General features: G+C 37.9%; 1 long non-coding RNA gene across 6 annotated transcripts; it reads right to left on the bottom strand.

Annotated features, from left to right (window-relative positions):
• Positions 1–213: 213 nt before the first annotated feature.
• Positions 214–9,953, bottom strand: LOC110103703. Of its 6 annotated transcripts, XR_003703002.1 has the most exons (4): positions 9,082–9,953; positions 3,157–3,195; positions 2,570–2,647; positions 214–2,406 (listed from the first exon to the last, which is right to left on the bottom strand). It is a non-coding gene; the product is annotated as an uncharacterized LOC110103703 (long non-coding RNA). The 6 variants fall into 6 exon arrangements; XR_003703000.1 differs by having other exon boundaries at positions 2,570–3,195; positions 9,082–9,950; XR_003703004.1 differs by having other exon boundaries at positions 214–343; positions 423–3,195; positions 9,082–9,941.
• Between the last annotated feature and the right edge of the window lie 3,143 nt (positions 9,954–13,096).

Below are 13,096 nucleotides of genomic sequence, written 5' to 3'. Positions count from 1 at the left end.
AAATATTTAAATGATATTTAAATAATAAAATAGTTATATAAATAATTACCTAATGATATTACCTTATAATAGGTCGCATATATTATTATGAATTGAACCGATCGGTTTTTAAGAACTAGGACCGGTTCAACAGTTGTTCAGTTGAACAAACGGTTCTTACCAATTTGATGCTGGACCGATTTTTCATAAGGACCAAACCAACCATATAACTAATTCACAATTAAACCGGTTGAATTGACCGATTCGATCCGATATTCAAAATAATGATTAAAACAATTTTTTGGCGGACATCATTCATCTCTTTGAATAGTAGTTGAGAACTCCATCAGGTGCACCTGCATCTCTAACATTGTTGTCTCTCAATAATGTAATAAAACAGATAATACTCTTAATAATGGTATAATAGAATATATTCAAATTACCTCATTGTGGCAGTAGTACTTTCCTGAGTTGATCAGTTGACAAAGTGCTGATAAACATATTCTTCGAACGATTACTGCTAACTGCACAAAAATGCTGATAAAATATTCTTCAGTAATATCATCATGACTTTCGAACTCATGTGTGATAGCAATCTGTATGTCGCGCCTTTAGATCGCGCCAGTCAGCATATCCTAGGGGCCATCATTACCGTATACCACACTTGCGGTGTGATAAGATCCTTAAGGTCTTTCTCTGTCGATCATCTCAATGTTTCATCAATATTTCAAGAGGCGGATCTGTTTGATATAGAAAGCTTGATTTGTTTCAGGACGTCTGTCACAAATTCTAGAGGAACACAATCAAAGTGAATGTTTGACTGGTCATCAAGGATGGGAGAAATTATTAGGTGCGGAGTGCGGACGGGAGAACCATCCGCACACTAGTATAAAACCGCGCTCGGTACCGTTCGGTACCGCTCGGTACCACTGGGTACCGCTCGGTACCCTGTGTCTGTGCAGACGGTTCTCACCCCGTCTGCACTCCGCACCTAATAATTTTTCCAAGGATGGACAGGTGCTCTGGCAACAAATGCATGAGATTTAACTCTTTGAAAGTGAGGTATTGAAGCCCATAATTAATTCACAATTTTTTGAGTATGTAGTAATGGATGTTTGGTCGTTTGATGTTTTAAGAGTCAACTTGGGATGGCCGTAGCTGTTAGCAAAACTAGTTAATGTAGAATGGTTATGGCCTCCTGTTGTTGCTATAGTTCAAGTTTCTAGAATAGCAATCAAAGAACACAGCAGGTTGAAGTAATAAAGGACAAAATTTTGAGTAGAATTTTTCAAACCTAGCAACACGAGCATGAGCTTCCGTGTAATGAACACCAATGATAGGTAAATTGAACCTTCCAGCAACTCTTCGAGCCTTAGTACTAACTATATGAAGTACAAGGAAGAGCATTAACCAAGTATAATTTATTAATTTAAAATGAGGAATAGCAATATGTGGCTGTAAGAGAACTACAACAAAATGTGCGCTATGACCATCTACGCAGCTTTAATTACAAAGAAAAAATTCCACAATTCTAGTACATGTGAACTTCATAGTTCTTCATTTTTCAAAAGCACTTTATTGATCTGAAGACTTATGCTTCATTTACGATGGCCTTTTTTGCTGCTTCTTAAAGCAACTTTTTAGCACAAAAATTTTAATTTTTGTGCTAAAAAGTTGCTTTAAGAAACAATAAAAGAGCCATCCTAAACGAAGCCTTAGTAATCAAAGGATCAAAAGGCATGCTTCCAAACAAAAAAATGTTTGACATCAATATATATTTGTAAAAAAAACATAAAGATTTTGAGATGATTGAAACTCACTTTCTTAATCATTCATCATAAAATCCATAAACTTGTGTGATCAGCAATTTCATCACAATGAGGGGAATATTTCATCATCAATAGCATGAAGAGACAAAACATCATCAAACGGATTATAAGTTCATATAATGAAATGGCTTTCTCTTACCATATTCATGACAAAAAATGGGAAACTCCATTAATGGCTATATCAGTAGACATGCTGACTTTCGTGGTTTCCCCAAGGATGTTGATTCTCTGAGAGTATCGAACTTTGAGGGCAACAAGGAGTTGTTAAATAAAGAACATAAGTCATGAAAATAGTAAGGGTCCACAATATACTAGTACGACCTCAAAAACAAAACAGAAGAATAGTCATATAAGTCAGCCAGCCAAGACTAAATAGCTAGGAAATGAAAAAAAGACTATTGTATTTTTTTCCCCTTTTTAGTTGCTTTCAATGTGGGAGTGTGATAGTCAAACAATTTTTAATATAATACAAATTACAAATAATTAGAAAATATTTAGTTAAGGAAAACAGTACAGATGTGAAACTTCTTACTGTGACGGTTTCAACAGAGCAATGATCAACATAATCTCCTATGAATAAGTGATTTGTATCTGGACACTATAATCAGATAGGATTTTCATTAGTAATAATGACAGATATCCCTAGCTTTAAGAATTTACAAATGACAAATTGTCACACATTACATCCTAAAACAGAATCAAGTTTCAATTTATAGCATGCATAAAATATTCTTAAAATCTCGTTGTTGGAAAAAGAATACCTTTCCACCAATAGGAAACAATTCAGCAAGATCATGAAACTGTCAATGAATGACACCGCAAATTGTCAAGGCTTTTCTCTGGTTGCCATTATAGAAAGAATAATTATGATAGACAAAACATATACATGCATAGACACAAATCACATACTAATAAATTCTTTCCAATAACAAACATATCATTCACTGAGATTATGTTGCAACATCCCGAGAATCATTATAGATGCATTGACAAATTTGAGAAGTTAGTAACCATTACCATTTTCACAATTAAATTAGATAAAATATGGTATGGTAGCTCTAAGAATGTTGATGTCTAATTTTTTTCAAAAATATAAAATATTTATAATGCCTATAGTAGCTTTTAAGAAAGTCATTTTACCCGCAATAGCTTTGCAACCACCTTTGCAAAAAAGCTACAACTACCCCAAACGAACACTTAAAGTATGTTTATGCTAAACAATGCACAGAATAACTCAAGACAAATAGACAACAAAGAGCATAGAGTATCATGATTGCATTTATCCAAAAACTAAACAATAATTAAATTAAATGAGTTGGGGACACAAGCTAATTAAGCTGGTGATGACCTTTGAAAGTTATTCCAAGGTCCTGGAATCTAATCCCACCTACAAAAATATATTAAAAAAATTTAGACCCAAAGTTAGGACTTAAAATCAATTTAATTTCATACAACAAAAAAGAAAAAAAAAACAAAACTAGTCTAAGTCATAAAATAGATCACTGCTTTCAACAAATAAATTTGAGACTTCATAATTTAATCAAGCCAGGAAAGACTTCATTTTTAAAGTAGACGCAGTGAGATACAGTATGGATGTATAAGCAGCAGAGCATTTTCTACTATAGTAATATTAGAAGTTCAATATCCTTTGCAGTTCTTTAACTTCCAAACTGAATAAAATGAAGCGCATTGCATATAGATCTTGCACAACAAGTAAATAGGGCTCAATCTTAATCTTTAGCATTGAAGATATCAGATAAACCAAAAGCATAAATTGAAAAAAGAAAGAGTAATATGCACAGCAATATGACATCATTGATCTAACTGCATCCGCCATACAAAAAGCACACAAACATAGAATTTGCATGCCTTATGAGTGACAATGCACAAGTCCCAATACAAGAATATCAATAAAGCTAAGAAGAATATCAAAGGAATGCAAAGGCAGGAGCAAAACATAAACATTTAAGTTCATGCCCAAAAAATTTTTAATGAAAAGTTCAAAACAAGAAAATTATGTGTAATAATTCTGATTATAATCGTCATTAAAAATTCATTCATTCTAGCAAGGATAAACAACTATTTAGCATGCATTACAGAATTGAGAATTCCTAAACTTTTTTTTATTCTCCTGGCTAAGCAATTCCAAGTTTCGCGTATCTCTAAAACTTCAAACCATGAAATCACATATTAAAATCCAAACTTTCCGCTGCATTATTAATTAGTTCGGAAAATGTAATGCTTGACAAGGGGTTGCATAGCTCTAAGGCGAACGAATCTTAAAGTTGCAATAAAAAATGTAGATCAGCATCATCCTTATACTTGCAACTAACTATTTGCGATTGGTTTTAAAGATCTTCCTTCTTCATTTATTCCTGTTGAAAGTAACATGATGCGTTAATTCAACCTTCTGCAAGACTTTATGAACAACCCCCGCCCTCATTACATTTACTCTCTCACTTATTCTTCATATTCATTTTAGATAAATCTACCCACCCTCACTGTCTTGCATTAATTTATAGTTAATATAATATACAGTAGAGAAGAGTAAAAGAACAATTAATTTACTTTTCGTGATGTAGTGGCACTCGGCGTTCGCACAAGATAAAATTTGATAAGGAGACTTGATAAGCTGAAATGCTTATAGATAAGTCGGCTTCCCTATATAGTGCCTAAACCACTAACACTGCTATGGCAGTGTACCTTTATTAGATCAGCCGCTTGATCTCTGTGTGAGAATCATAGCCATTGGCTTGTAACTAACTGAGTTATATATGTGCAGCACTGTAGCTGTGGAGACGACGATGAAATGAAGACAGAGCTTGTGAGCACTTCCAAGCTATACTCTGTTTTTGTGCTTTCTTTCATATTCTAGTGCAAACGTTCAATGCAGGTGAAGCTGTTTATCATGGTATCAGAGCTCTAGGCGATATCTCCCTTGTTCGCTTCCATGGCAGCGTCTTCTTCCACAACGCTGGTTGAGGAGTTTGGTTCAAATTCTGCATCCAGTGAAGTGGTTATCCCACAGCAACTAAAGTTCTTCATGGCAAATGTGAAGTCTATGGTTACTATTCAACTCACAACTGAGAACCATCTGATATGGAAATCTCAACTGTTAAAATTGTTCACTGCAAACAATTTTGATGGGTATCTGAACGGCACGATAGTACCGCCGGTGAAACAAATCATCGATTCAAATGGCAACAGCAAGACCAACCCCCTCTACTCTACTTGGCTGCTGATTGATCAGCGTTTAGCATCTGCAATTTACTCCACGGTTCAGTAGCACTTAAATGAAGATTTGAGTCGCAACTCCACCAATCTGTCATCAGGAGATCCAAATCTCGCTCTAACTGCTACTAGAGGGACATACCGTGGACGATCATCTGTGCGTGGAAGGAGCCGTGGAACGTTCAGCGCTCATCCCACATCCGGTCGCAGCTCATCTGGCAGACCACCGATCAATGATGGTAATCCAGCTGCTAACCGTGGGGGACGCAGAACGCGCCCAACAGTCGAATGCCAAATCTGTGGAAAGCCAGGGCACTCTGCCGTTAATTGTTGGTATCGTCATGATACCAACTACAACTCCACGCCTCAAGCTTATATTACCACTGATAACTCACAGCCAGCCGAATGGTTCTTAGATTCAGGTGCTACTGAACATCTCACTTCGAATCCATCTCAGCTTCAGAATATGCAACCATATACCGGCAACTCCAACGTTCAAGTTGGAAATGGACAGCACCTACAAATCGCTCACACCGGTCAAGGTTTGCTCCCCACACCTGCGTAAGCTTCGATTGTCTAAAATCCTTCATGTACCTCAGCTGTCTCATAATCTTATCTCTGTTCACAAACTCACCGCCGATAATCCGTGTTATGTCTTACTCAATTCTAATGGTTTTCTTATTAAGGATTCCAAGAGCAACAGAACTCTTCTCCACGGTCCCAATCTTCATGGACTCTACCCAATTAATCCTCAAGCATCTGCGTCCTCTCCAACATATTGTCTTTGTAATACAGCTGCTCCTCCTAGTATCGCGGTTTGGCATCAAAGGCTAGGCCATCCATCACCAACAACTCAACGATTCCTCTCCGCAATTTTCCCTTCAAGCCCTACTGCCAACAGCTCGTTTCATTGTACTGCCTGTGCTCAGGCCAAAACTAGTCGTCTATCGTTTTCGTTGTCTTCTACTAGATCTACTAAGTGTTTAGAACTTATTCATAGTGATGTATGGGGACCTTCCCCAATCGTTTCAATGCAATCATATCGTTATTATGTGTTATTTGTTGATGACTTTAGCCGCTATTCTTGGGTTTTCCCTCTTCATACTAAATCTGAAGTTTGTTCTACGTTTCTCCGCTTTAAACAAATGGTAGAACTTCAATTCCAAACTAAAATTAAAACTCTTCGTTCTGATCGAGGCGGAGAATATATGAATTTAATTTTTCAAACTCATTTACATAATTTTGGCATTGTTCATCAAACGTCCTGCCCTTACACGCCTCAGCAAAATGGCGTGCTGAACGAAAGCATCGCCACATTGTTGAAACCATGAGGGCACTGCTGTTTGATGCTCACTTACCAGGCAAATTTTGGACCGATGCTCTACTTACGGCTGTTTATCTGATTAATCGATTACCTTCCTCACCTAATCAACATAAATCTCCTTACGAATACCTGTATAACAAAGCCCCTTCCTATGCTCACTTGCGTACATTTGGTTGCCTGGTTTACCCATGGCTTGCCACTCAACTATCTCACAAATTCTCTCCTCGATCTCAGCCTTTTATTTTTCTTGGTTATGTTCCTAACTCAAAAGGCTACCGTTGCTTTGATTTCAGAACATCGAAAATGTACGTTTCTCGGCATGTTACATTTCACGAATTTGTGTTTCCTTACATGCCCGTCCTACCTTCCAGTCCGAAACCTGTCACTACTGCAAACCCAACTCCAGCCACTCTAATTCCTGCCTTTTCTCTGCAGCAGCCGCTGCCTAGCTTAACTTCAACACCCCCAACCACTCAGCCTCCCGTACCTATACCACCCTCAAATACTGCTCCTGTCATTGAACCTTCGAACTTAACCTTCAGCTACTCCCCTCCTGGTCCCACGCACGACCTTTCTTCTACCCATCTAATGCTTACCAAGGCGAAAACGGGCAAGCTTAAACCCAAACTGGTGTTCGATCTTGATCATCAGGTCATTCCTTCCAACCCCACGAGTTTTACACAAGCTGCTAAGTATTTAGCCTGGCGACAAGCAATGAGCAGTGAATTTGAAGCACTACATAATCAAGGCACCTGGCTTTTGGTTCCTCATGAGCCTGGGCAAAATCTATTAGGCTGTAAGTGGTAATACAAAACCAAATACAATGCTGACGGCTCGGTTGCAAGGTACAAGGCGCGCCTTGTTGCTCAGGGATTCAAGCAAGAGCACGGTTTAGATTACCATGAGACGTTCAGCCCCGTGGCAAAATTTGCCACAATTCGGCTCTTCCTTATTGTGGCTGTTTCTAACAAATGGACTCTATTACAACTTGATGTGTCTAATGTCTTTTTGCACGGAAAATTATATGAACAAGTGTATATGAAGCAACCTACTGGAGTTGTGGATCCTCAATATCCACACCATGTATGTTCCCTACAGAAAGTCATCTATGGTCTTAAGCAATCTCCTAGACAGTGGTTTGAGATGCTGTCAACCTATCTTCTGTCTTATGGCTTTTCCACAAGCACAGCCGACCCTTCATTGTTGATATACAACCGTAATTCAATTCAAATGTACTTGCTTGTGTATGTTGATGACATATTATTGACGGGAAACAACTCTACTGAGCTTCAACGGCTGCTTCAGAACCTGCATTCCAAGTTTCACATGCGAAATTTGGGCACACTCAATCAATTTCTCGGCTTACAGGCAACTCACACTTCATATGGCATTCACCTCAACCAAACTCATTACGCCAAGGAAATTCTTTCAAAAGCTGCTATGTCTGATTGCAAACATGTTCTAACTCCCCTCCCCACAATCCTACCAACAGCTGAGCCCGGTGATGAGTCTTACTCTCGTCCGGACTTTTACCGTCAAATTGTTGGTTCGCTGCAGTATTTGACCTTAACCCGACCGGATTTATTGTTTGCGGTGAACTTCCTCTGTACACACATGCATCAGCCATTCATGGTTCATTTTCAGTTACTCAATCGAGTTCTTCGCTACATTCAAGGTACTCTTCACCTTGGTTTACCTATCATTCAGGATGCTCTACAGCTCACGGCTTATGCTGATTCCGATTGGGCATCGGATAAATCTGATCGCCGTTCCGTTACTGGCTACTGTGCCTTTCTCGGCAGCAAGCTTGTCTCGTGGACTGTTAAAAAGCAAACCTCAGTTGCTCGATCCTCAACTGAAGCCGAGTATCGAGCCATCTCTACTGCTGCCTGTGATGTCATTTGGCTTCGCCGGTTATTGCTTGAATTTCAGGTTCCTCTTCTCAATCCGACCAAGCTGTATTGTGACAACGTCTCCGCTTTGGCTTTAGCCAACAACCCCATTTTTCATGATCGAACCAAGCACATAGAAATAGATTTTCACTTTATACGTGATTGCATCCGGTCGCACTCCATCTCTGTTCATCATATTCCCACAGTTGATCAGCCTGCTGATATTTTTACCAAACCACTCTCTGCTACACGGTTTGAGCTACTTCGTGACAAGTTAACGATTCAATCCCCAATCATTACCTTGAGGGGGGGCTGATAAGGAGACTTGATAAGCTGAAATGCTTATAGATAAGTCGGCTTCCCTATATAGTGCCTAAACCACTAACACTGCCATGGCAGTGTACCTCTATTAGATCAGCCTCTTGATCTCTGTGTGAGAATCATAGCCATTGCCTTGTAACTAACTGAGTTATATATGTGCAGCACTGTAGCTGTGGAGACGACGATGAAATGAAGACAGAGCTTATGAGCTCTTCCAAGCTATACTCTGTTTTTGTGCTTTCTTTCATATTCTAGTGCTAACGTTCAATGCAGGTGAAGCTGTTTATCAAAATTGATATATCAAATAATAAATCGTAAAAGACCTTCACAATCGGCAAGAGAAGACAAGAGAAGAAAAGAAAAGCTGCATGTAGTCGATGATTTCCCTATTGCTGCTTATCCGGAAGAAGAGGCGCATATCGTTTCGAACTCGGAAGGGAGAAATCACAGATCAGTGCAGCAATAGGCGTTCCAAAGGAAGAAATAGTGTGAGGTTCTCCGTTACCTAGCACGATGGTGCCGTACACGTAGCTAGCCATGGAGGAAGAAACTGCGTTCGATCGAGAGGAAGAAGACGTGAAGAGCCCTGTTTGATGTGGAGGAAGAACCCGCAACAACTTTACCCACGCCGCACTTCATGCCATAATTAAGAATCCTGCTATGGCTTCGGGTCGGACGGCTTCACTGCTGCTTTACTATATAAAAAGCTGTGAAATAATTGTTTGTGACATTGCGGTAGAATCGATTTATGTAAATTTCTGCGGCCCATCACTGTTGCCCGAGACCTTTGACTGGCTCCCGCGGTCGGTCCGCTGCTTTCCGCGGTTCCGGGCAGAAATGTGGTAAATGCCCACTTGTGCGACAATGCTTTATCATTTCTGATCTCCCTCATCGTCGGCGATGTCATCTCCTCACCATGCCACAACAGTTTCTGTAGCGCGGGCAGTGGTGGCCGACGACGGCGCAAAAGTTGGCGTAATAAATTAGATAACAAGTCTATCAACTAATCTCTTTCCCTATTTCGGTTTTCTTATCTTTTCTCTCTGTTATTTTCTTCGAATGTCTTCCGACCTAACTTTGGCATTCGGTTCATCGATGGACAAACAAGAACAAGTTGCGGCATCTTCTTCTATTGGGGCCACCTGGGACGGGGGTGCTGGCACGGAAGCTCTAGGGGGGAAATTAATATTTCTTGTACTGTTTATGCTAGGTTTAAATTGGACAAGATTGTTTTATTTTCAGTCTCCTTTTTTGAATTAGTTGAGGAGATATGTCATTCATACACATATTTGGAGAGAGCAAGGGAGATGAAGGTAATTTAATTTTACTTTCTACTTTATCTTTGATATCCTTCTCTTGGTTCTGTAGAATGGAATATACAATGATTGCCTTTCTCTACTCCTAAATGAAAGATTTTTGCCCTTTATTGTCTGTCTGGCAATTAAGGAGTGGACCAAGCCAGTCATCACATTTATTTCCTGCTATCATTCATGTATGAGCTGAAACCTTTACTTAGCTTAAACTTAAAGCCAATTTTTACAGCCTATAGGTTTTTGTAAGCTAAACTTGATTTTTATGTAACATTGCCAACACTCTAAAAGAAATTATTCTTTTTTTAGGAAAAAAAAGGTTAAGTATAATAGTCTCATAAATTTAAATTCTGTAATTTGTGATACAATTGAACATAACCACAAAACTGGGATCGTATGTATTTTCATCTAAAGCAAGTTGTCATGACAATGTAAATTAGGTGGATCTAGTAGTTTGCCTGATTTGACTGAATTAGATCTATGTATTGTTGACGTTCCGTGATGAAATTGGCAAGATCTACACCCACTAGTCAGTATGTTAGGAACTTAAATTTTGGAGAGGATTGTTGCTTAGATTTTTTTTTTTTATAATTCTGTAGCTAGCATCTACTGGGCATCTATCTACATTCTCCTTGCTATGCTTGAAAGATAATTTATGTTATAAGCATGTTTTCCCCTGTTGGAGTTGAAACAAATCGCAAGGTTCTTGTATTATTGACAAACATTCAAACTTAATATGAGTTATTTTTTTTTTGGGGATGATCAATATTTTGGAGTAGATTTGTTGAGGATTTTTTGGGGATGATCAATGTTTTGTCAAATTGTATTGAATGCTGGGATTTTGTTATTTGACCTCTCCAATTATCATATTAATTATAAAGGATTTGAATTCGTGATATATCATACTAATTGTCGCAATCAAGTAGTCCTTTGGGCAATATTTTAATGGTTTGCTTTATAGTTTCAAACCACATTTTGATGATGCCAAGAAACAAATCCAACAATTTGCTTAACATACAATTGCATCACGATCCTCATCAAAATTACAATCTGCCTTTAGCCTGGTGTGAGCCAAAAGCTTAGAAGGGAAGGAGAGTAATGTAAATTGAAGTTTGCCTTGATTTTTCTACCAAATTTTGTTCAATTTCATTGGGCATCATATGTTTTGTATCACCTATGTACGTTTATCACTTCAACCTTGAAATTAGAAATGTGGATACTTTCAGCGATGGAAAACAACCAAGTTTTATTAGTGTTATAACCGTCTATGTTCTATTGTTTTGTTTTTTGGGAAAGTCTTTAGTTGACTGTGAGATATTGGGAAATTATGTCATATCAATGGTATTGAACATTTATGTTGTTTTAAGAGTTCATTTATTTTGATGTATGTTATTAGAATTTAGTTTTGAAATGAATTTCATTGCAGTAAATTTCAATGATATTAATGTCTTGTATGAACGTATTGCCTAACAATTTAGTTTTACTATCTATTTAAATTATGGAGACTTCTGAATTTGATATCATTTTATTATAATTGTTAATAAAAGTTATATTTTATTCCAACTTTTCTTAATTTTTGGTTAGCAGTAAGCACATTATTACTTCGTGTAAAAAATATTTTTCAAGCCTTCTTAGGTGTTTTTATCAACTTCATAGAAGTGAAATAAAAAAAATGTAACTTATTATATTCAAATTTTATCAAAAGCATTAAAATTAAGGCATGGAATAATTTTTTTATTACTTAGCTTTTAAAATCGTAATTATAATTTTTATTTTGTCATTGTTTTTTTTTACGACTTACAATTTTTTTTATTAAAAAATTATATTTTACAACAGTATTAAAAAAATATTTTTTTGAAAGCAGCTTTAATATATATAAAAAGTTGTACCAAATTAAGGGATATAATTTTGATTTAGAACTGCTATTTGGTTATCATATACATTTAAAAAAAAAAAATCTTTCATCTCAAAATATATTAGGGTATAAATGTAATTTATTACTACACAGTTGCAGCACAGCAGCTCCACAGTTATACTATCCAAACAACATATAAGGATTTCTATACAACAACTTCAGAAAATAGCTTTCTGAAAACAGCTTTCTGTACAACAATTTCACCTTTGATATTGATGTTGAATCTCGTTATATCCCAATTTGGGTTTCTTTTCCTAGTCTCAGGCCTCACCTCTTTGCCCCGAGAATTTTACAGGGGCTCGATTCCATGTTTGGTAAACCTCTTAAAATTGATCAGGCCACTTCCTTTGGAAGGCGGCCGTCGATTGCTCGAGTACTGGTGAAACCTGATGTTACCGAGGTGTATGCTGATAAGATTTGGATTGGCTCCGAGAGTTTAGGCTATATACAATCGATTGTTATGATACTAAATGACGTTTTTCCTGTAGTGTATTGTTCTCACTGTAAATCTCTGGGACTATAAGCTTGAATGCCCAATTCGTCATCCTTTGTCTAATCGTGTGGGTATTCCTCCTATCGCTGAGGTGGCTCCTGTTACTATGGTTTGTGATTTACCTGCTTCCTTGCACCTTGAGGCTCATGCGGTGTTGATTAATGATAATAATGGATTAGTTGAGAATAATGTTAATATTGCCAGTGTTTTCTGTGCTTCTGGTCCGCCTGTGCCTATTCGGGATGAATTTATTAGCTCTGTGCCTGTGGAACACTCGTTAAGTAGGGTTGTTGGCTTTTCCCCTATCTCCCCTGTTTTGGTCGATTTGGACGCTGGTGTTTTTGATATCCCCAATTCTTGTGTCGGTGTTGTGGGAGGCCCTATTTCTATTCTTTCCCCTGCTCATTATTGGGAATTGTTGAAGTCTGATGAGGTTGTGGGTGTTGGTTCTCTTGCGGTTATGTCTCATGTGCTAGATTTTGGAGTTGGCTTGTCTTCCCGTAAATGTGCTAGTGAAGTGGGTGGTACTAGCTGTACTACTCCTTTGTCTTTTTGTGGGTACTGTATCTGCTCCATGTATTTTGGCTGAGGCTGCTTCATCTCTAGTGTGGAGTTCTTGTATTATGGGGCTTCCATTTCTCCTATTTTGACGCCTATTGATATTGCGCCTGGACCTTTTGTGGATGTCCCTGTCAATTTAATCTCACCGGACACATTGATTTCTAAAGTGGGTGCCAATTTGAGGGAGAGTGTGAGATTGGAAATTGATTGGATTCATTGTTCGTTTGATTTCGTTTCGGAG

Source organism: Dendrobium catenatum, unplaced genomic scaffold (assembly GCF_001605985.2).
Source record: "Dendrobium catenatum unplaced genomic scaffold, ASM160598v2 fragScaff_scaffold_1558, whole genome shotgun sequence".
Classification (NCBI taxonomy): Eukaryota; Viridiplantae; Streptophyta; class Magnoliopsida; order Asparagales; family Orchidaceae; genus Dendrobium; species Dendrobium catenatum.
Note: the sequence above shows the minus strand (reverse complement) of the source record. Positions and strands in the feature narration are given on the sequence as shown.